Genomic DNA, 27,278 nt, shown 5'->3' with positions numbered 1-27,278 from the left:
CATTATGCTATCCTGCTTTAACTGCCATTACCACCACATCCAATATAGAAAGAAATAAGAAAACTCTTCAATGAACTTTAACGTGTTTTTACAAAACGCTTTGAATAAAAAACACTCTGTGCTCTTAAAACATGACTTTTCTTGCTTTAAGTTTTGAAAATTCAGTCACTAGTTCTTTTAGATCCAGTTTTCCAGCTATTTCATGCTCAACTGATATTGTGGAAAGTCCAAGAAGTCTCTCTTGCACCATTGTTGAACGCAGATATGTTTTGATCAATTCTAACTTTGAGAAGCTACATTCCCCATTAGCTATGGAAACTGCAAAGTTAAAAGAATGCGTAGACCTATAAAAATGTCTGGAAAACTGTCTGTGAATTTATTTTCACAAACAAACTTCAGTACTTCTTCAAGAGTGGAATGTTTCTTAAGTCATCTTGAAAAAAGTCTGACCCTCACTACACAAATCTGTAGCATCAATGTCTTTTGAATTTTCATGAGTCAATGCTGACTCCAGTTTTATACAAAATTCTCTTATTTGTTTTGCTGTTTTCTTTTGCAAGCTCTGGATATCATATAGAAATTGAAATACTAACTCTAGCTGTTGCATCTATTGAAAACTTTCATCAACAGAGTGAATAGCAGTATCAAGGACTGTGAAGTAGAAATTCACTTTCAACCTTTGTTTTGGGTTCCAAATGGGTGTGTCTCGTCCTTCATATGAAAATGCTGTTTCTTTTGCCGAATGCGAACTGGCTGTGGTTCAAATTCTGTCGGAAAATCTATTTCTTCAGCAAACTCGAGAGAATCTACCAGTGTTCTTTTGAACAGTTCATAACTTCTGAATTCCTCCAGAATATTTTTAGTTGCTGCAGTTTTTGAATAGCAGAATGTATGTTCAAGTTCTTTTCCTGAAGCTGCTTACTAATGATGTTAATCTTGAAAAGAATATTAAAATGAGTGAAGTCACAAATTTGAACTTGGAAAGGCCATTTGCAAGAGCTTCTGCATCTGAACATGCCATATTGCCAGATGATCCAGTAAAAGTAGTATCATCAGAAATTCCAATTAGGGCATCATAAATGTTTCCAAGTTCATCGTGAAGAGGCTTCAAAGCATCAATGCGACTCCCCCATCTTGTCTGACTAAGTGGTTTCACAGTTAGAGAATTCAAATGGTGAGTCAGAATCTTCCAACATCTTGTTGAGAAAAACACATAAACATGTTGCATCAGGTCAAAGAGACTGCTTGCCTCCAAACAGCATCTAGCAGCATCATTGACAACCAAATTCAGAGAATGCACACTGCAAGGAGCTAAAAAGGCCCTAGGATTGATTTCCATCATTCTCCTTTGCACACCATTGTCTTTACCCTTCATATTACTCCCATTATCATAGCTTTGGCCATGTAAGTTTTCAACAGATAATGACTTATTTCAAGCTCTTGTAGAATAGTTTCAGTCATAAATGCTCCAGTCGTCTCCTTCAGTGGTAGAAAACCCAAAAAATGTTCCTTTTTGAGCACTTCAACATTATCTTCATCTGCAGACCTTTCCATATGCACAAAACAAATAATCATCATCATTTGTTCAACATGACTCACATCTGGTATACAGTCCAGCATTATTGAAAAGTATTTTGCAGAATGGGCAGTTTCTACAATTTTCTTTTTAATGGCATTTGCTAGTAGTTGAATCAGTTCATTCTGCATATTTTTTCCTAAGTAATGAACCTGTGTTTCATGATCATGATTTTACGTAGATGCTCCTTCATGACTGGATCAACAAAGCTAGGTATTCAACAAATTTTAAAAAGTTTCCATTACCTGGAGTGTATAATTTTTCATTTCTACTGTGGCTGCGGAATGCTAAATTTTGCCCACCAAGAACTCTCACTAAAGCAATCAGACGCTCTAATATTTGTTGCCAATATTCTTCTTTTTCCTTGATCACACATAAATTTTCTTCATTGATAGTTTTTCCTTTTTTCAATCGTAATTAAAGTTCTTTCCAATTTCGAAAACATTCCAAATTTTCTATACTACTTTCATGTAAAGAGAGAATTGAAGGTATGTTTTTCCAGTCCTTCGAACCATTTTCAGTAAGTGAATTGCTTGATTTCTAAACAACTTGCAGCAAAAGCAAAACACAGAATCCTTCGACACTGAATATTGTAACCAGTTTCAATGAATTTCTTCCCCATTAATGAGTTTCCTCTTGTATGCTGAGCAGAGAATTTTCTTTTATTTCCATCCTTAGGGAAGGGATATTCATGAACTTGTTCGGGTCCATGTTCCACAAGAATTTGCTGCACACTGTCATCACATCTGGGCTATGCAGCTGGGTCCCCATACTTTAACTTGTTTGTAACTTCCTCAGCCTTTCTTCCTTCTACTTCATTTATTTCAATTACTGCATGTGTCTCTGAAGATGAACATTTTCTCCACTTCCAAATCGGTCTGATGCTGTTCATCTAGAAGTAAGTTTCCATAAACTTGAGTTTCCAAATTGAGTTTTTGTGGATGTGAGCTACACTCATCTCGAAGTAATGTACCTTCATCTTGATGTTCCAAACTGCTTCCATGCGGATGTGAGCTAACCTCCTCTCCAAGTAAAATTCTTCCATCTGGATGCTGTGAACTGCTTCTATCTTTATTTGGATTTAAGAGAGGATATTTAAGGAAGGATCCCTGCTGTTTTGCTTGGTCCTTTTCTTTCTCAGCCTTTCATTTATGATACTCGGCTCCTGAGGGTTTTCTTTTTCCTCTTTCTGCCATGGGACATTTGAATATTCTTATGTACTGTGCTCCTGACTGCAAGCATTATAGCGTTAAGGATGGCTGACACACCCACCTCAGGGCTGGCGATTTAAACCACATTGCAGCCATCCCAACATGTCTTTACACTGCTTAAAGGTTCAATGAGTAGTAACATACACTCACTTACCTATTAAAACAGTTAGTTACAGCATTTACATGGAAACAAAATGACCTTTTTTGACGTTATAACCTGACATTGGTTGTTTGGAAAGTAATCCCCTTCCTCACGGTTACCCGCTTGGCGTGTGACATCATCACTTTCATAGTCTATTAAGCGTTAACACTGTTACTTTTCTCGTATGGACCTTATTTATTACATGTGAACCAGTTATAACAAAGAAAAGTTCATAATTATACAGCCCGATAATGCTAAGGTTTAATAATGGTTAAAGATACTCACATTTTGGATTTATAATGCTAAAGGACATTATTCTTTATTCTTTGGGACCATGAAACACAATTTTCCACAGTATTCACTCGATTCTTAACCATCTACCTGTGACATGTGTTAAAATGACCGTTTGACATATATCAACTCGCAATATCTCCGCTCTACATGAATTTCTGGCTATGCGATCTTGATATATATTCGAGTTAGGTGTCACTAGCATTGCAGCTCTTGCCACTGGCGGATGAGTTTAATTGTGGCTGAGTTATTGCTTATCAAAATTGCAGAGTGGGTCATCTTGACCCTACGCCATAAATTAAAAAACAATTTCACTAAAATATTATTTATTTTTGCAATAAATAAAAGATTTGACATATTAATAAATACACAGAAATGTAGAGAAATGAATAATAATTCATATTCCTTCTGTACACACATGGGAATTGAAATAATGACATCTTCATTATTTTATTTGTATTTTTTCATCTTTTTCTCTTTTTTTTTCATTTTATTTTTTTTAATTTGATTTTTTTCCTCGAATTTGGCTCCCCATTTAACTTGGCACCCTAGGCGACCACCTAGTTCACCTAATTCACCATGGACGGGCCGCCCCTGCATGGAAGTATATAAAGAGAGATATTCTAGTTCACCACAGGTTACTGGGCTGTATACAAGAAATTGCTGGATGAATTTCTGCAGTCTGTATTATGCAGGAGGTCAGACTAGATGATCATATCGGTCCCTTCTGGTCTTAAAACTTAAGAATAATTGACTGGGTAGAAGATCTCACAACATCCTGTTTCTTCAGGAGCTTACTCCTCGTTAGCATCAGTCCCAGTGTGTTCTGATTTGACTTGATTTGAAGTTAGGCATATTATGCTTCCTTTTCCACAGCAGAATGCAAATATTAATGAAATTCACTGCAATTTCCCCATGCAAACTATATAAGAAAAAAGGGGATAACTTAATAGGGCCACTACTCTCAGGCATTTTCTGTTCTTACATATAAATGAACGTGCAGGTGAATTCAACTCTCATGTACTCATATGTCACAAAAAAAAACAGAGAGAGACACCAACAAAGCTACAACTACACTGAATACAAAAAAACAGACATTTGGGGGAGAAAGGAAAAAACAGATATTTTCTCTGCAGCAGATCACTGTGGTCTGCTGCTAGCAGAAGTGCTATGGTGTGGTGATTTAACTGTACTGGTGATGCCCATTTTAGAATTTACCCTGATGGCTATATTGGACTAAAAAGGATAATTTGGCACACCCTTTCCTCCCCTCAGTTTTCTTCTCCCACTGTGAGTAATGATGACTATTAAAGAAATAGAACCATTCTTACTTAGCACAGCAGAGGGACAAATTTCTTTAAATTTCCCCTGAGCCACAGCTACAGCACTGATATGCAGATACTTGTGGGGATCTGCTCATGAATGTCTACCCCACAATTAATGTTTTGTTTTATTCTGTTACCATGCTGAATGGTAACAGAAATTTGGAGATCAACAATCCTATAATATGCTTGGAAGGTGAAAAATCCAAGTTTGTTCACAATTTGCAAAGTCAAACAGAATTTCATCAGAAAAATGGATCAACTATTCAGTTTGAACTATAATTATAGCATAACTCCCTTTTATATTAATTTAGCAAACTCTGTTAATTAAAACCAACATTGAAGACACACTGCTACAATGAAAATTCATTAACAAGTTGAATATGGGATTTAACTTGTTAGCTCCTTTTTAAAAAGTAACTTATTATTTTTGGGATTACTTGCCCGGCGTAGCACAGAGGAAATGAAAAACAGAGAATCTGAGTGAGTAATTGAGTTATTGATTCAGGGATTGGTCACCTAAACTGTACATAAATATACTTGTTTTGTTCTGTGAGAACTGAGTGAAAAGTCTGATTTACCCCAAGAATTACTAACTGCTCTAGAAACAGAATTCAACCAGTCTTGCATGAATAATTTGGATGGAGAGTTTGAGAGAATGGAGCAGCATGTCTCAAACACAGAAACTGATCTGAAAACCCAAGACAAATAAGGGTGAACGTTTATTTTAACTTATTCAATAGCATGGTGAAGAACAATAAGGGAGAGTACTGCCATTTACAATAGAGGTGCTGGAATGTCAAGCTATATCTTATTCCTTGACTACTGATGGAGAAAAGGGAGACAACCTTATTGCTTTTTTTTTGAAAGAGTGAATATCATATTCTGCAGCTACAAATTGGGGATGATCTGTCTCAGCAAAGATTTCTTTAGGGAAACAGCAGTGAGGGAATTATAAATGGGTGAACCAGTAGCTCCAAAATCTTTGATCTATGAAATAAGGGTAGGATTTTCAGAGGAGTATAATCCCAGAAGAGAAAAATGTCATAGTCCTTTTTTCACAAATTTAAACTCAAGCATGCAGACTAAAAAAAGAAGCTCTAGCTTCAGGATGCAATAGAGTGGGATAAGTCTGTACTGAATTATGAACTTCAGATTTTGTTATATGTTGAGACCATGTCTTAACTTGCCTGAGGTCATCTTGCTGCATAGCTTTTGAGATAGTGCCCTGCCCAGGAAAGGGGCTAGGCACCTTGTTGAAGGACTATGCCTTGCTATCAAGACTTCTGTCTAGTGCCATCAACTTTGAATGACTCTCGATGGCTGGTTTTCATTCTACACAAGGGCCCTTGCGTGGGGCATGCATGACTGGGGGAGAGGGGCTGGAGCATCCCAGTGGAGGACATGGACGAGACAGAGACTCTACTTGATAGCGGGGAGTCCACCATCATCACATGTAAGGTGGACTTCCAGGAGAGTGGAGGCCGGATTCATTCTAGCTTGAAATGCTGACAAACCTCAGACTCACAAGAAGGGGTGAGACTGGACCAGGAGAGGGTGTTCTCTATTATTTTTAAAGATCTGTAATTCTCAAATGTTCTCAGAGTAAAGTTTCTGTGGTGAGGAAGTGCCTTGGTTAACCCTTTATTCCTTGATTGCCTTCCATGTTGTTCTGAATGGGTTAAACACTTGGAATGCCCATTGTTTCTGTGGCGCTCTGGGAGAGTAAGTGACTGGAGGTCTTGGGAAGCCTGATGCTGAATTTGGGCAGCTGGTCAGTGGCACTCCATGTGCTAAAAAAGGATATCAGACAAGAAATCTGGGAGCCCTACAGTCCCAGAGCTAAAAACGGTGATTAGACTCTATCCAGACCCAGTTGGATTGGAAGCACATTGGACCCACCAGTTGGGTCCAGTTGCAACAGACTGGTGATGAAAGTGGTGTATGGGGCCAGGTCATAATACATTGTCAGGGATTTGGTGAGAAAAAAATAGCTGTTTTGTACCCTGTAAAACTGTCTTCTCTTTATAAAGCATACTTGTTTTCTATGGAGTACTGCAGCATTGCAGCTGAGATTTTGTAAGATTAAACGGGCAAAGCTTTGAGACTTGAATACAGATACTGAACATGTGAAATAACAACCCTGCCACAGTTCTTTCCATCTTGATATTCTGTCACCTCATTTAAATATACTATTTCTTGTCATCTGGTAATTCTAAGGGACACACGATGAGATTGATAGAAAGCACAATGTCCTTGTTATCATTTATTGTGATGCCACTCATCTGTTTTGTTCACAAACACTGAAGCTGAATGCAGGCCAAGTTGAACAAGTGCAACTTTATTAAACCCTATGCACCACTCTGTCCACATAGCTGAGTTGCTTCCACCTAACTACCCATATTCCCTGTTCGGCTGGTGCCCGGTCAATAACAATAACATTCCCTCCCAGGAAATGTGGGCCCATTTACTCCAGTTCTACCAATTGTGATAAATCTTTCCTGTTTTTCAATTAATATTAATAAAAATAATATTAATAATTGACACACAGGCCCCCTTTGCCAGAGGTTGTTAGCACACATCTGAGTTGGAGTCTCATCTTTACTATAGATTCAGCTGGTTACATAGTCTTTTAGATAGTTTGGTCTTGTCAACAGGTGACCATACAACAAGTGACCTAGCTCTATCTTTCTGTCACCTGTCTCTTTCTCTAGCAAATTATCTCTCTGTGGAGTCTCATCTCTCCCTGTAGGGTTGGCCTCTGGATGATTCTGTTTCTCAATTCCATGATGATTTCTGTAGGATCCTTTCTGGCTTTTGTATTTGCTGGCTCGTAAGTGCCTCCTGTTCTTCAGATCACTTTTTCCTCTTGCATAGTCACCTCATATAACTTGGGTACCACTGCATCCCTTCTAACTCTTTTAGTCCACTCCTTGTATGTCTCTCTAATGGCTGGATCCTCAGAGGAGAGCCTGTCTCCAGGCCAGTAGGTCCTTGGCTGGCCTGTCATATTCTAGTGTCTGCTTTCTCTGATAGTTGGCAATATCCTCTTGGTTTCATTCTTGTGGCTGCAACTGGTCTCACCTCACTGATGATAGAATTTTGGTCCTTTGTCCCATCAGTGCCTGCACTGTACTGTTCTGGCACCCTTTTAAATGGGATATTCCTGTGTACCAAAAATGCTAACAAGGGTTCTGAACCAGAAGAAACACCCTAGCTGTTGTTTATTCTATCAGGCAGGTCATCTACCTCCCAAAAATTTGAATATTAGACCACTGTAATCAATTACTGCTATCCCTTAAAGGTAAATAAGTCCATGCCCACCTTTTCCCATCGTTGGGTGGACAGCTCATGTAGTAACAGTGTTTCTTTTTCCTGGTGTTTACTGTACAACTGGAAGTGAACACAGCTCTTTTTATCAAGGAGCAGAGCTGTGTACTCATTACCCACCAGTAAACATGCTCTTAAGCCTGTCTAAGGCACCTGTCAATGCCCGGGCGTGAAGCATGTATTTTTTGCATGACATCCTTATGTAATGAGGCAGGGACAACAGCTCTTTGTCCTGGAAATATCATTCCAGGTCAAAATATGATTCTGCTCCTATCGGTACTTGGCTTTTGTCTTCTGGCTACCCTGCTAGTATCACTTTCTTGACTGTCTGCAGTTGGATGTCCTTTTCTGTAGTCTCTTTTATTTCCACCAGCTTCACTGATGAAACTGGGAGATATTGCAGCATGTTAGTGGATTAAGTGCCCTGATCCCCCTTCCCCCAACTCTCTGATATTGGGTGTTCATGTCCTTCTTAGGATGTCGGCTAACCCAAGTAATCATCCTGGACAATATCTGATCTGTACCTGGTAACGCTTGACACATATCAATATGCACTGCAATTTCTTTGAATCACTAAGGAGTTTTCCCATAATTGTCTATAGGTGTTTGTGTTCTGATTGCACTATTACTGTGTGGCCATAGGTACTTATGGAGTTGTTCCATTCCAAATACCATAGCCAGAAGCTCTTTTTCTATTTAGGCATAGCCCTGTTCAGTCTCTGACAGAGCTCCATAGAGTAAGCAACCAGCTGCTCCTGCAAAAAGAACCACACACAGTCTTTTCTCCAGTATCAGTGAATGTCCTGGCTGGTAGCACTTCAGGACAGGGACATCCATTATCCTTTGTTTCAGTTGGTCAAATGTTTGCTGTTGGGGACCTGCCTGGTCTCACTCGACATCCTACCTTGTGAGCTGATGTATGGTTTCTGCTACTGCAGCCAGGTGTGAACAGAATGCGGACAGAACAATTATCTTTCCTATGAAACGCTATATTCCTTTCACATCCACTGGAGCTGGCATGTCTCTGACTGCCTTGATCTTGTTGGCATCTGCTTTCAGTCCCTCTGCTGTGAGCAGATGTCCAATGTCACCTCACTCTGTTTGAGTTACATTTTTTCTGGGGTGAGCTTTATGTTCTTGTCCCTGCATCACTATAGACAAGCTTGTAGTTGTATATCATGGTCTCATTCAGCTTCTTTTGTATCATTGTTCACTTCAGCACAATGTGGATATCATCTGCACTTATTTTAACCCCAGAAAGTCCTTCCAGCACCTGGAAATCTTTTCTGGAACACCTCAGGTGTTGGGCTTGTGTCCATCATCATGTGCAATCTCTGTAGTGACCAAATGTTGCAAAGTTGTCAGCAAGCTGGACTCTTTATTCAGGCTTATGTGCCAAAACCCATTCTTCAAATCACAGACAGTAGAGATTCAGGCTTTGGAGAGTTCTGGCAGAATGTAAATAATTGTGGGCAAAGGATAGTGGCATCTTATCAATGCCTAATTCAGTGGCTTTGGGTCTATACCGATTCATAATTTGCCTGATGGCTTCTTTACCACCACCACCATGTTGCCTATCGAGACTGTACTGGTCTACAGGTACTATAATACCCCTGCTCTCAGACTTCTGATGTCCTTGCTTAGTGGACTACATAGTGCTACTACAATTTTAATTTATGATAAGCATGAAGGTTTCACTGTGGAATCTACTTCCAGTCACAGCTTGCCTTCAAGGCACCTGTCTCCTTTGAAAACATCCTCTTGTGCTCTTAAAATTCTCTGTTGTATGTGGGATGCCTAATTTTCCTTCTTGCACTGAAGCTATAAATTGTGATGCTGCACCCAAATCAGATCCATCACTTGTATGGCTGTATTCCTCAAAAGGGCTCTGTGGTGCTTAGAATCCACCACCACAAACTTCAGTTGGTACCATCTGTTATTTTTCAGGGTAGTTACTATGAGTTTAAATTTCCTTACAGGCTGCATTACACTCTCTTTGTACAATGCTTGATCATGGCTGCTTTCTGTAATGGGTATGTTCATTTCCCATTCACCCTAAGGAATCACATTACAAGAGGCTTCGCTATCAAGCTGCAATCACACAGTGTTTCCCTATTAACATTGTTGCATGCGAGGAGGTTGGTATTGTCCCTTGTTGTTTTCATCTCCTGACATCCTAAACCTGATATACTCTCAGACTCAAGGAGAGACTCATGAGGTCATCCCCGCTGTCTGATGTGCCATCTTCCTCTTACACAAGTCTAACTGAATCTTCCTATGACCTTCTTCTGCTCTTGCACACACTGCTAAAATGGTTCAATTTGCCACATTCTTTACAATGCTGTCCCAGTGCAGGGCACTTCTCCTTCACCCACTCATGCTGTCTCCCACCATAAATTTCTGTAAGTATGTATAATCAATTAATCAAATTCAATTTACCAAACGCACTCAATTTATCAAATTTAATGTTGATAAACGCATAGTAATGCACATTGGAAAACATAATCCCAACTACACATATAAAATGATGGGGTCTATTAGCTGTTACCACTCAAGAAAGAGATCTTGGAGTCATTGTGGATAGTTCTCTGAAAACATCCATTCATTGTGCAGTGGCAGTCAAAAAGCAAACAGAATGTTGGGAATCATTAAGAAAGGGATAGATAATAAGACAGAAAATATCATATTGCTTCTATATAAATGGTATGCCCACATCTTGAATATTGTGTGCAGATGTGGTTGCCCCATCTCAAAACGGATATATTGGAATTGGAAAAGGTTCAGAAAAGAGCACAAAAATGATTAGAGGTATGGAACGGCTTCTGAATGAGGAGAGATTAATAAAACTGGGACTTTTCAGCTTGGAAAGGAGACAACTAAGGGGCAATATGATTGAGATCTATAAAATCATGACTGGTGTGGAGAAAGTAAATAAGAAAGTGTTATTTACTCCTTCTCATAACACAAGAACTAGGGTCACCAAATGAAATTAATAGACAGCACGTTTAAAACAAACAAAAGGAAGTATTTTTTCACACAATGCACAGTCTGTTAAACTCTTCACCAGAGGATGTTGTAAAGGCCAAGACTATAACAGGGTTCAAAAAAGAACTAGATAAGTTCATGGAGGATAGGTCCATCAATGGCTATTAGTCAGGATGTGCAGGGATGGTTTCCCTAGCCTCTGTTTGCCAGAAGCTGGGAATGGGCAACAGGGGATGGATCACTTGATGATTACCTTTTCTGTTCATTCCCTCTGGGGCAGGTGGCATTGGCCACTGGATACTGGGCTAGATGGACCTTTGGTCTGACCCAGTATGGCTGTTCTTATGTATGGAACCCTAATCACCTACTCTCTTTTCTATTGTCTCTCACTGCATGTATTTCTGGGGTGTTATGCTTCCTAGAGTTTTTATCCTTTGACTAGAGGCTTCCTCTGCACAACCCATGTCTAAACATCTATCTACTGTAAGATCACCTTCCCCATCCCGGAGTGACTGCTCTCACAGATAATGATCCCCAGTGTCACAGACTACCCTGTCCTGATTCAGGGAGTCTGTCAAAAATTGCCTATAGCCGCCAGTGAGTCTAAGGCAGTAACATGGGAATCTATCCCCTCCACTTCAGATTGGTCTCTAATGAAAAACCTGTGTTGCTCCACAGTTTTGCTGTGTTTTGGGGAGCAATATTTCTCCATGGCTCCTAGGACTGCTATGAGGCTTCCAGCAGTGGTGAGATTCAAAGTGGTGCAAACCTCTCTATCTTGTTCCCCAATAAGGTAAACTAACAGTATAGCTTCCCAACTGTTGTCATCCTCCTGAATGGCCAGCTAAGTGTACAGCTCGAACTCCTCCTTCCACCAGGTCCAACATGGAGCTAAGTTTATGTTTGCAAAATCCAGAGCTCTGAGGGGCTTCAGACAGAGTTCCATGACTCTCACTGCCAGCTGCTGCATGTAAGAAAACTCACAGCTCTGATACTGCCACCACGTTTCATTAACAAAGAGCAAAGTGGAATGCCGGTTAGGTTTAACAAGTGGAACTTCATTAAACCCTGTGCACAGTTCTGTTCATGTGGCTGAGTAGTATCCAGCCTAACTCCCCACATTCCCTGTTCCACTGGTGTCCCATCAATAACAGTCCCTCCAGGGCACATGAGCGCTCTGATCCAGTTCCACTGAACTTAATACATCACAAGTGGTATTATGTTGCCCTAAATTTTCATCTCCAGTCTATACTGAATCGAATACTTTATGGATTTACTTTGCCTTGTATTAGGGCATTGCCCTAGCAATTTATGTTGTTGCTATTTCTGTTAATTTTCATATTTTTCTAATTCATTATGACTATTTATTTGAGCGAGGTGACTGAATTTGACCCATAATGCTCTATGGGCATTAACAGTCATATATTTCCTTGAGTCCATATTCAAAGCATTTGCAAAAGTGCTTGTGGTCGATATTTTACAAACATACTCCCATATTTAAAGCTGTTAGGAGGTTTTTAGTCTTGATCAGAAGGAGGTATGTGTGCATATCTAAGAATATCTAAGTTTATTGTGATCTTTCTAGTCCGAACTTATATCATTCTCCATTATTGGTACTATTACTGCTAACCACTCGATTGTTTGCTTTTTAATGATCTCTGATTGTTGCAGACATTCCATCAGTACATTTTTCACACAGATCATGTGCATCAATACATGACTTATAAAACCTTGGAACAGTAGGTCAAGGACAGACTCTGGTTTAGCTTGAAATTAATTTATTACACCAGTGCCTTCTTTAGAAGTCTCTTATTGTTGTCAATAGATTTTTCAAATAATCTATATTTAGAGTTAATTTTATGTTAAATTCTTTACAATCTGTACATATCTCTTGGGAATAATGCTAGAAGCTCCCTTTCTTCAGCAATCGAAAGAGACAAGTCAGCTTTTAAAATCCCCAAACTGGACTTGAGCAACAGTGTGACCAAATTTTGAATCTCCCCAGTGTACATTTTGAGCTGTATTGCAGCTCAAGATACCTCTTGCATTCAAGACATGCTTAGACCAGTGTCATGCATGTTGCTGTATCTGTTCCTATCTCAATGTGTTTTCCATTTATAACAGCTATTATTTTAATTTCATTTAATTTTTTAATATATGCAGTACATTGGCAGTTCTTTATTACCTTGACTGTTATCCTTTGCCATTTTAGTGAGACTGAGTTTGTCTTCTTTAGGTAATGCTAGTACATCTTCATCTGCTGACTATATGTTAGTTGGGTTTTTATTTTGCTCCTTCTCTGTAAAGTTTCCTGTATATTTGCTTCTCCCCTTCTCTGTTTTTAGGTAGTTAAATATTAATGAGTCTTCTTTTTCTATGTTACAGCTATTGTAATGATCATAAATGTGACCACTCCACTTATTGAAAGTAACTTCTCAATTTAAAATGTCTAAGCTAAATAACCTTGATCACATATAAACTTGACTTTTCTTTCCCCTGTATATGTTTTTCAACAGTTTCATTACTCCTTGTAATATTAAATGCTTTCTTATATGAAGTCAATCTCAGCTAAGTGTCTGCACTGGATGTGAATGTTAAGCAAGCTACAAACCTATGATCGTGAAAGACTTCTCCAAATATACATTAAAATCAGAGAGCCCTGCTGATTTAAAAAAATGCTACCATGAAGAGATAACATCCTTTACTTTTGTGGAGTGAATTTTAAAATTTCTCAAGAATCAGATTGTCTTAGATTGAAAGCTCCAGATAGGACTCTTCAGGAGGCTTTCCAGGGGGCAGATAGTTTCCGCTACATAGCAAATGAGTTTTTTATTATTTCAGTTGATAAAAAGTTTGTTCCATTTGTCCAATATATTCCTGGGGTAATTCTGCACCGAAAAATAAAAAATTCTACTCACAATACTTTAAAATTCTGCAAAATTCAGCATATTTTATTTGTCAAAATAACAACATAATATAATCATGCCAATTTCATTTATTTTGGTGATTTATTTCAAAATACCTGTCAGCAAGCATGTCTGTAACAGTACAGACAAAAAGTGATTCGGGAAATGTTTTTCCCACAAATAGATTCCTTACTAGGCATAGTAATACAGAACTTTGAGTAATTCATTTAAACTACAATACAGAAATGTATTTCCTGCACCCCTCAGAAGCAGTGCAAAGGCTTGGGGGAGTCAGTGGTCACAGAGGAGCTGAGGGATGGGATAGGGAAGGAGCCAGGGAGTGAACCTGAAAGATTATTGGGTGTGGGTGGGGAAAGTATGGAACAACTTTTTTTTTTAAGGGGGGAATTTTGGGGAGTTGGGGGCTTCCACATGCAGACCCTGGCTGACCCATAGCCTCTCCCATTCAGTCAGGCACATCTTCCCCCGTCCCCCTGTGTACCTGCACCTCCTACCTCCTGTGGCCCTGCAGCCCTCCTCCCATTCAGCCCCAGCCTCAATGCTGTCACTCCAATAGCTCCTGAGCCCGTGCCCCAGTCTGTCCTCCCACTAGCCCTTCAGACCCCAGTCTGTGACCCCTGCACAGTAGCCCCATGTTTCCCACTCTGTCCATCCTGTGTCTCCTCACCTGGCCCTGCTGTGAAGAATGCATTCTCTCCCTATGCCTCTCGGCCCACTGGCTGCCCTCTCTTCTGGTGCCAGAGCAGCCCTGGTGGGCAAAAGGTGTAACTTCAGTGCCTCTCCAGCAGAATCTATATTCTGCAGAGGAAAAAAAAAATCTGTGAGGGGACATGAATTCTGTGCATGCACAGTGGCGTAGAATTCCCCCAGTATTGAACACAAACTGTAAAATCCATTGAAGTAGGATCATAACGTTCCAGGGGAACTCAGAAAGAGAATTATACATGCCATTGCCATTTGAAGTTTATCAAGAAATATCTTAAATCCAAGCCCTCTCCCTTCTCCCCTGCCCAAATACAGATGCTCTTTCAAAAGGCTGGCACACTGTGGATTTTTGAACTGAGATTACTTAAACACAGTTGGTGCAACAAAATATCTCACTGTATTGTTTCAGAATACACACCAAAAGTCTGACCATTCTTGCAGGAAGTTGCAGTATATAAAATGGAGCTAGAATAGCCAACTAACTTAAGGTATGTGTACAACAATATTATGTTTACCAAATGTACAATCCAATCATTGTGTTAAATGTTAGCTGCTTTGGTTTGGCTGTAGTAGAGGAGTTGAGGGCTCAAGGAGCCCCTTATCCACAGCATACCTGTGCAAGAGGTAGGCTAGTTTCATTGCAAAGTGTGAGGGAGCTCTAGATAGGAAGCTGGACAGCATTGCTAAGTTGTGGGGCCAAGCATATAGAACAGTACTGGAGAAGCACATGTAACAATAAATTCAGAGGTAAATGCATTCAGCAACCCTGGAGTCATTATGCCTGCTTTTGGCTTCCAGAGACATGACATCTCAAGAGGATCCTATTGCTGCTTCTCCCCACTCTGCTAGTGAAACTGCAGCCTTAGTAATTCCCTTAAAGTCTATCAATATATTAAATTCCTTTCTGAATCCACATTGTACTAACCTTGGATTCTCTTAACAGAAAACGTCAGGTGCTTAAAAGAGGGGTCATAAAATGGGAGCCTCCCACATCAAATGAGATGCTTTGCAGATACAGTATTTAATTTTATTATTTAAAATTTCTAGCATCATTTGTAAGTATATTAGCATATCCTATTCCTCAAACTCCCCATTCTGTGTACACTGTCCTGACCAATTTATTTTAGCACCCTGCTACATTAAATGTACACAGATAACCCTTCCCCCATTAATATCCTCCTTACACCCAGCTCAGCTGGTAAAAGGAGGCACTCGTTAGACTTTTTTTGTGCTGACCATCAGGGAGTAGGCTACAGTAGTGACACAGCTGTAGTTTCCATGGCACAAAAAAAGATGAATGCAATGGTGGTTGGAGTTACAGTATTTCAGTTTTCATTAATATATTTACAATAGGATTGTGTACACACACTAATTAAAAATTAAATCAATGGATTTTAAATCCCTTCTGTTACCTTTCAGTGATAAGATACTAATTTGTAAAATTCCCACATTAAGATCACAGGATCCAGTTTAAGCAACTTTATAAGCATACATGTTTGCCATTTGATGGGATGGATTTCAGAAGCTGAGGCTATCTGTGGAATATATTACTATATAACATGGTCTGGTTGTTTCACTTAAACATCTTTCCCAGGTCATCTATCCCAACTATTAAAAAAAATCTTCAAAGCTGCTATTTTTTATGACCATTCTCAGACATGTTCCTACAGATTTGCAAATATGAAGGAGGGATTTATGTAAATCTGTAACTTAGTGTTTACACTTGCAGACTGGTATCTCTTCACAAATTTGCAAGATGAATGTGAACTTTTCAGTGAATACAGAACAGGAAGGTCACAGATAATCATGTGATAGATCATATGCTCTAAGTAAATATGTCCCCAGTGAGCAGGCTTTGCACTTTATTTCCCCATACTTGGGTTAGCTAATTATTTGCAGTTTTATCATCTGAAATTTCTCTAATCTCCCACAGGTCTGACATTCAAGAATCCCTGGTGTGTGTGGCGGAGGGAGGGGGAACAGAACATTGTACACTGTGTATCAGCCAATTATCTCCTTGAAGTGAACGTTAAAAGATTTTTATTAGCTATTCATAATAATTATTTTATATAGGTTAAGACCTTTCTGCTAATTCAAAAGTTGGCAGCTCTATGACAAACAACATACATTTAGAGCATGACCACACGTTTTGACTGAATTGGGGCATGCTACTCCAAAAACTGGTTTGGGTGGAAATGGAATTTTAATTTTGATTTAAAATTGCTTTAATGTGGTTAATTTTGCAGCTCCTTGTTCTATTTAGGCAAAACATATAAAGAATTATACCTTGTTGTAAATACATTTGCCTCATTTTTCTGCAGACAGTTCAAAATTTGTCTGGCTAGAACTGTCCTTTATTTCTACTGTTGACCTGCCTGTTTGTTCCTGTTTTCTGACAATCCCATCATAGGCAGACTTTCCTCCCAGGCACTGAAAAGAAGTGCTACTTTTGATAGTATCAACTCTATGCAAGCTGAAACAAAATCTAACAGCTAATGAACATTAATGACCAAGCAGGCACCATGTTAGCTGGTATGAAGCATTAAGCAAATCTGTTTTTCAAGGGAAGAGAAGCAACAAAAAAGCAAATGGTGTGAGGAAGGGGAAAACAGTGGGAAATAAAAAAAAAAAAACAACCCAAAACTATTCAAAGGCAGTCTAGTCATATTTAGTCAGAATTTGGTTTCAGATTTACCTGCCACAGGGGCCTGATTGTGCAATATGCAAAGAACCCTCAACTCCTGCTTGGCCTAATCCTGAGAAGTGCTGAACACTTGCAGCTCCCTCAGGTGGGGAACTGAGAGTGGCAGAGCCCATCTGATAGCCCTGTAATTACAAAAAACCTTTCCAGCCTTAAACCATCAGGCTGTAACCTACAGCTGATGACTTCCAAACAGAGGTAAAATAGGTCCTGGAAGATGGCCCTCAAGAACGGCTCACAGGGAAACGTGAAAAACATTCTGCCTAGAATCAATTCTGCTTATAGCATTTTTGAAATGTCTGTAGCTTTGTTTCTGTTTACAGACTGTACATTGGTATGAAAAAAGGGTGCATGTTTTATGGTGCAGCTTGACTGGGTTTGGTGCAATACCAAATGGGGGGTGGGCCTAAGTGATAGTAAGGGCTAACAGGTATCTTTTGGTCCCTGATGTAAAATACAGCAGAAAGTGCCTTATTTTACTTGAATTGCCAACAGTCCCTGACACCATTCAACCATCCAGGCATCAGCTGGATGTAGGGTTGCACCATCACACACTTTCTCTCGGGCTGTCCTTGCACCTACTGAGGAGAGTGTGGCTATCACAGGAGCTACTATGGCATGTATATACCACTGTAGGATTCCTCCACATTGGGGCCATCTTTACATGCACAAAGCAGATTTAAGAGCCCAAGAATTGGGCCCAGGATCGTTGTTGTTTGAGTTTTTCTCTGAAAGCGTATTCCAAAACTAAATTTATCATCCTCTATTGTGATATTGTAGTTGACTGGGATAGCTGACTGTGTAATGTCACAAATGAAGGTTTAAGCTTTAGATGCTGTAGGCAAACATAGCAACAGGAGCAGATTAAGTTTAATAAAAAATGTTTTCAGATACTTCCTAAAGTATCATAAAAATACCAAACATCTAACATGCAGGCTAAATGAATTGTTTCTTAATTGCTTGCCAAAGGAGTCTAGTTTTCTTGCCGCAGACACCGGTCATCTGGGGCTATTATTCTTAATCTTTGCAAAAATGTCAGGTACTGGATCATACCGTTTTGGCAGAGAAAAACTGGGAGTGCAGGGATACATATCTCCTAAGTTTTATTTGGAAAATCAAGTTTGCGCTCCCTTTACATTAAACTCCATCCCACTCTGACTTCAGGTGTCTTCAGTGAATGGGCAGGTGGCCCACTGACCTCTAAATCCCAGGTATAGTACTATTGCCTCCTCAAGCAGGAGGGGAGGGGGAGGGCAGGTGGGCTGCCTACTTCCCCTTTCTGCATCAGTGTGGAGTACCATGAAAGGAACTACAGTCCCACTGCTACCTCTTAACTTTTAATTTATTCTCAAGCCAAGACATCCCAAAGTGCTCCACATTAAAGGAAAATCAATTTTAGTTCAAGAAATTAACTTGGTTTCAGATTTTGTCCTAAAAGTTTTGTATGGCCCTAATTGCTACCATATAGTTTTTCATCAGTTTGATGGATGCACTCACTTTCTCATCCTACTCCAATTGCTAATTTTCCTTTCAATGACTCTTCAAAGGATCTGACAAAAGTGTCATTAGAGAGGAAAAGAAGCATTTGCTGGTGGGAGAGTATCTGTCTCTGACTGGGAAAGGATGAAGTCACAGCTACCAGATAAGCACAACTTAAAGGGAAAGCCATCAGGGTCAGCTGGCTTTCTGCCATCTTTCTCCCCAACTCTAAGTCTAGGAGCAGCCTGGACTCAACTTGAGCTTCCAGCACAAGATAAACAACCCCTGATGGGTCATTCTATTCACCCAGGATCATAAGAGGACAGCACAAGCTAGCCATTTAGCCTCCCTGCCCCTTCCCAGTCCTGGCATGGCCCCAGAATTCCCACTACGCTGAAACAGAAGCAGCTGACATAAATGCCTTACGTAGTAAGTCACCTACACAAGGGGAGTCCCCAGCTGCCTTGTTAGGGCAGAATTCTAGCTGCTTTTGTACTAGAGCCAAGGTTTTGGCCCTAAGGCTTTATACACTTTTACTTGCACCAGAGAACATCTGATTTCCAAAATAAGATAGCAAAAATTCTCCTAAAATAAGTTTTTCTGGTAATGTCAGCAGTAAACTCAAGAAGAATTTTGGAATCTTTCTTCTACGTGACTAGTAGAGGTGTACCTCAGACCCAGCAATCATCTTACTCTTTTTTAATGAATTTCTTTGTTCATGTGGGATGAGTAAAGAGGTCTATGGGACACAGTAAGAAATGAGATCTGAGATGTAGACTGAGGTGAGCTAGGGTACGAGGCTTCAAAGGTGCACTTGAAAAGTTAAAACTTGATTCAATTAGGTGTCTGAGAGCTCTTGAGGAAGATAACTTTAGCCTAATAATGCAAGTAAATCTCCCTGGTTAAATTATGCCATATGATTTTTTTCAGATTTCAGATTTTTTTCAAAAATACAAGATCTTTTCTAATATACACTCTGTGATATACAAAGTTATATCCAATGAGCTCAAAGTGCTTAACATACATTAATTTTACCCCAGGTAACTATTCATACTCATTTTACATTAGGTGAAATGAGATGTAATGAGATTAAGAATTTTTGACCCTATAAGGGGCTGAGTGCCCTCAAATCTTGATGCAGTCAGTGAGAGTTTGAGGACATTTGGCACCTCACAGAGTGTTGCTCAGCACCTTACAGGTTCCATCTCTATGTAATTTGCATAACAGTATGCCAGAGACAGTCTGGATCAAATCCAAGAATCTTGGTGTCCAGTTCTCTGCAATAAACTCTACATGATACTCTATCTCTAGTTTGTATCTTATATTAGAAACATTTATATAGTACTAGGCAATGGCGTTTGGACTTATTCTGATTCATTATCTGACCCTCATTTCTTCATAGAGACTTTTTCTGGTTTATTTTGTGAGTAAAGTTTACTAAGTAGTTTCCATCCTATAGGTCTTTTCATCTTGTCCCTGTGAGAATAGATTGTTACTTTGAGCTCTGATGCATATTTTCAATCTGTGAATGCCAAAGATGAGAACAAATGTGAAATGCACCCTTCTCTGTTCCTGTTCTGTTCAGAGAATGCTCTTCCACCTGGTTCGTTTGAATAGCAGTTTGTAAATATCTACTGTTCACATGTCTTGGAATATAAAACAAGGACTTTTTTTGTAATCAGCTTGCCTGATTCCTTCTTTTGCAAATCTGTTAGATACAAAATGTAATATTTATGTGGAAAATTTGTCCTACTGCAAGTTACCATCCTGATGCTCTATGAGTATAATACAGCATTAATATGAAAAATAAAATTAGTGACTATATTAGAAACAAGGAATAATTAATTTGTAATGTATGTTTTTTGTTCTATCCCAGTCTCTCTTTCTCTTACAGAGTTCATCCAATACCATTGTCCATAGTGACACCTACTGGTTCCTTTTAAGAAAGCCATTCTTGAAGACTTTACTATAATATACCATTTGTGCAGTGAGACAATTAGTTACTGTCCCCTTGATTTTCCTTTCTTCATGGAGACAAAAGCAGCCATCCAAGGAATGGCTGTCAACTGCCACACCAAAACTCAGAAAGATGTTATACGCTCTATGCTAGGATGCCCATCTGTAGCACTTGCTGGGGCAGTTAAACAAGATCTTAAGAATAACGTGTCCAAGCCTCAGCTCTGTGCCAAGCAAAAGCTTGAGTTTTTAAAATGGCTAGATATTCAGCTGTAGAGAATTAGGTGGTGCAGGTAAAATATAGCAGCTGGCAGGTGGGTGTTACTGCTTAGAGATTATTTTTGCCTTGGGAAATGAGTACCCTTACTTGCTCTCATTTGAGTAACTTTCCATTTGTTCACCACCAATGCCTGCATATATATTAAACATTCAGTTAAATTCTTAAGAATGCATAAGTGATAGAATCTTATTTTCTAGCACTTATCCAGTGTTTTGATTATGTCAGTTCTAATAATGGTGGTGACTTTAAAATGCTTTTATGATAGCAGAAATAACTTTCACCCTTAATCCTTGAAATACTGGCACTGGACATCTTAATAGATAGCCACCTGACTAAACAGCTGAAGGAGAAAAGGAATTAGAAATGGCGTCAGTGATGTTGCAAAAATTGAAACCTTCCTATTTCCATAGTTCACAGCATGCAACATAAGGGTATTTGAGATAGATTTCATTTGTCTAGGTGGGATTGGTTTGTTTGTTTTTTTGCTACTACAGCAGGACTTCAGTGAAACTCTGCCTGAAATGACTTTCCCACTTCTCTGTGGGCCAAATCCTGACTCGTAGCCCCAATTTGTGATCTGGACACAAATATAGAAAACATCAGATTCACCATAGTTCCATTGCCCAGGATGGGAAGAAGCCATAAAGGAGGACTTCACATTCTTTGTGCATTGTGGATCAGCTCTCTATGACAACACGTTCTGGGATCGCATGCAAAAGTGTTGGAGTGGGTCTGCAATGATGTCAGTCCACTGGCCAAAATGCATATGTAGTAGTGGCTGCCACCTGACTGTATCAGTTCTTCTTGTCATGGTCCCAGATTGGGGGAAGATTTTTTTCCCTAATCCCTATGTATTTCCTATGTGCAAGCCTGTTTACTTGTCTTTCCTCATCAAATACCTGGGATGCCATCCTTTCTTGCAACCTTCAACATAGGAACGGAGTATATGGAGCCAAATTGAGAGGGAAAGAGACGTGCATCTGGAGCACAGAAGTTCTCTGGCAAGCTCCATTTACCAGAATGGTTCCGGTGGTTCTTTTGCAGCCAGGTGCAACTTAGAACCGCCCTGAGATGTGTCAAGTCAGAGAAGGTTCAGAAAGGAGTTATACGAATGAGCTGGAAAACATTCCTTTCTGGCAGAGACTAAAGGAGCTCAATCTATTTAGTTTAAAGAGGGAAGGTCTAGAATCTTAGGAAGAAGTTATCTAATATCAGTTAGCTCTTTAATCAAGCAGATAAATGCATAATAAGATACCATAGCTAGAAGTTAAATTAAGCAAGGTTCAAACTGTAAATATGGCACACAAATGTTTAACAGTGAGGTTACTCAACCCCTGGAACAAGAATGGATATCTCTCTAAAAACAATAAGCTCTAGCTCAATCACTGGGTTAGATGCAGAAATCAGTGTATGAAATCTGTGGCTTGTGTTACCAAGGAGATCAGACTAGATGATGGTTCCTTCTGGCCTTAAAAATCTACAAAATGAAGGAATATGATACTAATCTACAAAGTCTTCAGAGGGTTGAGCCCAGGCTGCATCAGGTTGTGCTGTTCACATCCAGATCATGAACTTCTATGAGAGTTATGATCTTGGGAGATAATGGAAGTTTTAGCTTCATGAATTTAGGCTTGTGAATGTAGTAGACAGATATGTTTTGGTGCATGGCTTTAATCCACAGTAAATTAAAGTGACCATGAAATTTATCACCTATGGGACAAAATATAAGATTAATGTTTTGGGTGTAACTTCCTTAAAATATTTATATATATTACACATCCTTCTCATCAAAAGGAAGATCAGGGAAAAGTACAAAAGATCACACATGCATTTGGAATACACATGCATTTTTGTAAACCACTCAGATACCAAAAAGACGAACAAAGTATACATACTGATGGAAAATCAAATTTGACCATATGTTACAGCATCAGTTACTGCAACTAAAAGTTTGCACGTTCATTACATGTGTGTGTTAGGATTGGATGAATTTTACAATACATTTATATTTGCAACTGTATATTGTCAGCTTTACATTATCTTATATAATATTAAATATAATAGTTTTTATCTTTATTTCCACTTTACAAATTAAAAACTTTTTAAGGGGAAAAAAAAAGAGTTGGACGAATGGAAAATAAAAAAAATGCAAAAAACCTTTGCAGGGTCCACACAATATGGTCTGTTTGTATGTCTAATTGTCAGATCAGTTTCCTGTTCATATACTTTGTGTTGTAGATAACTGTTTATTTTAACTCTACCTAGATTGTGTTAAAACTGAATTAGAAAGACATATTGCAAAGTACACTATTTATTCTAGCTTCTAGAACAACAGCTATTCAGGATGTGCTGGGATAAAGCCTGTTGCTGTCTCAGAGGATATTTATTTTCAGTTCATATGTACTGGATTTCATACATTGCTGAATAGCAAACATTGTTAAAAAGGGAGTGGTGTATGTAGAAATACCCACATACTGCAGCCTTGTTTGCATTCCTCAACTAAGCTTCCTGTGATGCTTTATGTATTTAAAGTACATAATTATAGAGTAATACTGAGAATCTGACTTGTTTCATTGCTTTAATGAAACCTTCATGTTACTTTATCAAACTGTCATCTGATATAAATTGTCTTATTAAAAACAAGAGACATCTCCAAGAAGTTGCATTGACATGCTGATAGAATCAGATACGATTTTTGTGGAAATTCTTCACAGGTTTTTCCTAATTTCTCTTATTTCCCGCATCATGGCTGACATACATGCCATTCTTCATTCTACTGTAATTTGACTGCATTTACTATTGTTTTTTAAAGGCAGAATTATTTTGTCCAGCTTGTGTGTGTATAGCAGTTGACTGTAGTTGTAATTAACAGGAGCTAAAACTATTTTTTTTCACAAACTGTCATAAATACAGACAATATATACATCCAAAAAAAGCCAAAAGTCTTTGCCTGCTGGTGTTCCACTTATTCTGTTGCATTTGGCATTAGCAACTTTAGCAAGTTGTATTTTTATTATTTAAATTCCAGTCATTATGTGGATGTTTTGCATTAATAATGTTCACAGGCATGCAGATGAAATACAAATCCTAATGTGCTTGCTTTAATCAGACATCTTCTTTCATCACTTGTTGTATCAATGCAGGAAACAATTGTTTGCCTCCATTTTTGGCCTCAGGTGAATCTGATCTGTCTCATATGAAACCATCATATACAATTAGAATATGATTGTATAAAAATTACTCTTTAAACATGCAAAATGTAGTAGAAAATTATACCTTTTCTATAGAACTTTTAAACCAACCTATACATTGAATAGAGATTTATAGCCTTGCTATATGCTTCTGTGTTGTTGGTTCAGGTGGCAAGATAAGGGCATTATGGTCTGTAAAAGATTAACAGGTGCCTGTCTGTCATGTGGATGCTTAGGAAATGGTATAAAAAAGGAAGAGGAAGCTGGGTCAAAGGGAAACTAAGGAGTAGGATGTCCCCTCTCCCCTCCTGGTTGGTTAAAGCAGGGAAAACCTATGGAAATTGTTGCCCAGTGTTTTCCAGTTGATTTGGCTTTTTTTTTTTTGTGGACAATAAAGGAGAGAGCCTTAAAAAAACTCACGTGTGAAGCTTTCTATCCCTTCCTTGGCCTATCAGCCTATGATTGGTTTAAAACCTCTATTCAAAAGCTATAATTCTCATTAAATTGTACAGGATGTTTCCATAAGGGGGGGTTCCCAGTAATAAAGCATATCTTATTCCACTTTGTATCCTTTATGCTTGTTGTAGGCATAAACAGTTCCTGGGCACTACAAAATGTGAACCAAAATTTTTAAAAAATAAAGCAAACTAGTGTTTGCCCTAAGTGAGCAAGGTTAGTTTGCTTTATGAATCAATGACCTTGAGGAAATGGCAATATGCTTTTGAATAAGGAGATTATAAAATTCCTTTCCTACTTTTTCCCAGTGGTGCATAAATGGAATTTACCTTTCCTGCTGAAACATTACCCTGCTAAATAAATACATGTGATAATTAAGGTGGGATGTTTTATATTCAGTTAAATACTGAAAAGTCATGACATTTTAAAAAGCCAGATATTTTTATCTTCCCCAGCCCCAGTCCTGGAACTAATTTTTGGTTGGTGACCTCCAATACAATTTAGTACTGCCTCAGCAAAATCACAGCAGTGCTTCAGCCACATCCCTGCCATGATCAAGAACTATGGGGCACTAAAAATTGGGCATGATGTAGAATAGTCCCAGCTGTCATTTTGTTTTCAACTGCTTTGTGTTGCTAGATGGCAGAGGATCTGGAGAGGGAGACGCTAACTAAATGGCCAGCTCTGCAGCCTTTCTCACCTAAACCACCAACAGAGTCCAATGAAAATTTTTGGTATAGAAAGAATGAGGGTCAGACCTCAAATGAGAAATGCTGATACCCAATTGCAATTTGAAATTATCCCAGGATGCTCCATGACTTTTGTAACTATGAGCTGACTTGACGTCATTCCTGTAATAATCTCTACCAAATGGAAACTGGGATGAAAATTCTAGGCACAAAATTTTTGGTGGCAGAAGGAAATACTAATATAAAGTGACAGAGTAGCAGATGGGTTAGTCTGTATTCACAAAAAGAAAAGGAGTACTTGTGGCACCTTAGAGACTAACAAATTTATTTGAGCATAAGCTTTCGTGAGCTACAGCTCACTTCATCGGATGCATTCAGTGGAAAATACAGTGGGGAGATTTATATACACAGAGAACACGAAACAATGGGTGTTATCATACACACTATAAGGAGAGTGATGAGTTTAAGATGAGCTATTACCAGTGGGGCGGGGGGAGGAAGAAAACCGAAAACCTTTAGTAGTGATAATCAAGATGGGCCATTTCCAGCAGTTGACAAGAATGTCTGAGGAACAGTCGGGGGGGGGGGGGGAAATAACATGGGGAAATAGTTTTACTTTGTGTAATGACCAATCCACTCCCAGTCTCTATTCAAGCCTAAGTTAATTGTATACAGTTTGCAAATTAATTCCAGTTCAGCAGTCTCCCGTTGGAGTCTGTTTTTGAAGGTTTTTTTGTTGAAGAATAGCCACTCTTAGGTCTGTAATCGAGTTACCAGAGAGATTGAAGTGTTCTCCGACTGGTTTTTGAATGTTATAATTCTTGACGTCTGATTTGTGTCCATTGATTCTTTTACGTAGAGACTGTCCAGTTTGACCAATGGACATGACAGAGGGGCATTGCTGGCACATGATGGCATATATCACATTGGTAGATTCGCAGGTGAATGAGCCTCTGATAGTGTGGCTGATGTGATTAGGCCCTATGATGGTGTCCCCTGAATAAACAGAGTTGGCAAAGGGCTTTGTTGCAAGAACAGGTTCCTGGGTTAGTGGTTCTGTTGTGTGGTGTGTGGTTGCTGGTGAGTATTTGCTTCAGGTTGGGGGGCTGTCTGTAAGCAGGGACTGGCCTGTCTCCCAAGATCTATGAGAGTGATGGGTCATCCTTCAGGATAGGTTGTAGATCCTTGATGATGCGTTGGAGAGGTTATGTATTGGAGAGGTTACATGTATAAAAATGGAGAACATTTTGAAAGCAAAACAGAAAATGAGAAGGGATTTTTTTTCTACAGATAATTTTCTTAGTACCTTATTTTAGTCATACTTAAAAGGATAGTATTTGACAAAAACAAGAAAATCTAGCTGTGCAGTGTAAAAACCTTAGTCATTTTTAGATGTTATACACCAGATGGAAGGGCAAAGGTCAGAACAGAATGAATCATGTTCAGCCTCTCTTTGTGGCCTCTTGTACACAGTAAAGAGAACTTTGATCCCCTGACTTCAGTTATTAGATTCTTCATCATTAGTGTGAAGCTTTGATAACAGATGTCTAGTATTAGAAATGAAATATTAGCTGCCATGTTGACTCCATATGCTTGGGGGCTATAACATCTACAGTTTGCTTCATTTTTCATATTCACATTTCCCACAGTTAGGTCAGAATTCACAACTGTAGTATCAGGAAGGCTCTTGATCTCAATGTCGCTAACAGTGCATCTGTACCTCTAGAAAGGGGAAAGTTAGAAAATTCTTCTATCTTGAATAGGAACAGTTGGCTGACATGGGTTTTGGTCACTTGTAGAGTGATCTACTTGGGAAGTCTGTAAAGGTACTGTAGGATGTATTACTGACCATTTTTTTAAAAAGAAGGTGAATAAAATTAAACAACATTTTCCAGTAAAGTTAAATAAAAGCTGTCAACTCTGATTGAGTTTTAATTTTGCAAACAGTTTAGCAAGTAAAATATGACCTAATTAAAATATTGTTAGCCAGTTAAGTGACTCAAGATTGTTGTAATAACTAGAGAGGAAGGATTGTTC

At 38.9% G+C, this 27,278-nt stretch overlaps 1 protein-coding gene and 1 long non-coding RNA gene across 5 annotated transcripts in view; one reads left to right on the top strand and one right to left on the bottom strand.

Moving 5' to 3' along the window:
- Positions 1-27,278, top strand: part of PRKG1 (protein kinase cGMP-dependent 1) — an 869,388-nt gene that overhangs the window by 617,302 nt on the left and 224,808 nt on the right. The gene's annotated exons all lie outside the window — the stretch shown is intronic.
- LOC122461001 lies at positions 1,788-25,533 on the bottom strand. The gene is made up of 3 exons (XR_006282683.1): positions 25,493-25,533; positions 16,906-16,909; positions 1,788-2,108 (listed from the first exon to the last, which is right to left on the bottom strand). It is a non-coding gene; the product is annotated as an uncharacterized LOC122461001 (long non-coding RNA).

The sequence above is a fragment of the Dermochelys coriacea genome, chromosome 7 (assembly GCF_009764565.3).
Source record: "Dermochelys coriacea isolate rDerCor1 chromosome 7, rDerCor1.pri.v4, whole genome shotgun sequence".
NCBI lineage: Eukaryota > Metazoa > Chordata > Testudines > Dermochelyidae > Dermochelys > Dermochelys coriacea.
The sequence above is the reverse complement of the archived record's forward strand: the minus strand, read 5'-3'. Positions and strand labels throughout refer to the sequence as shown.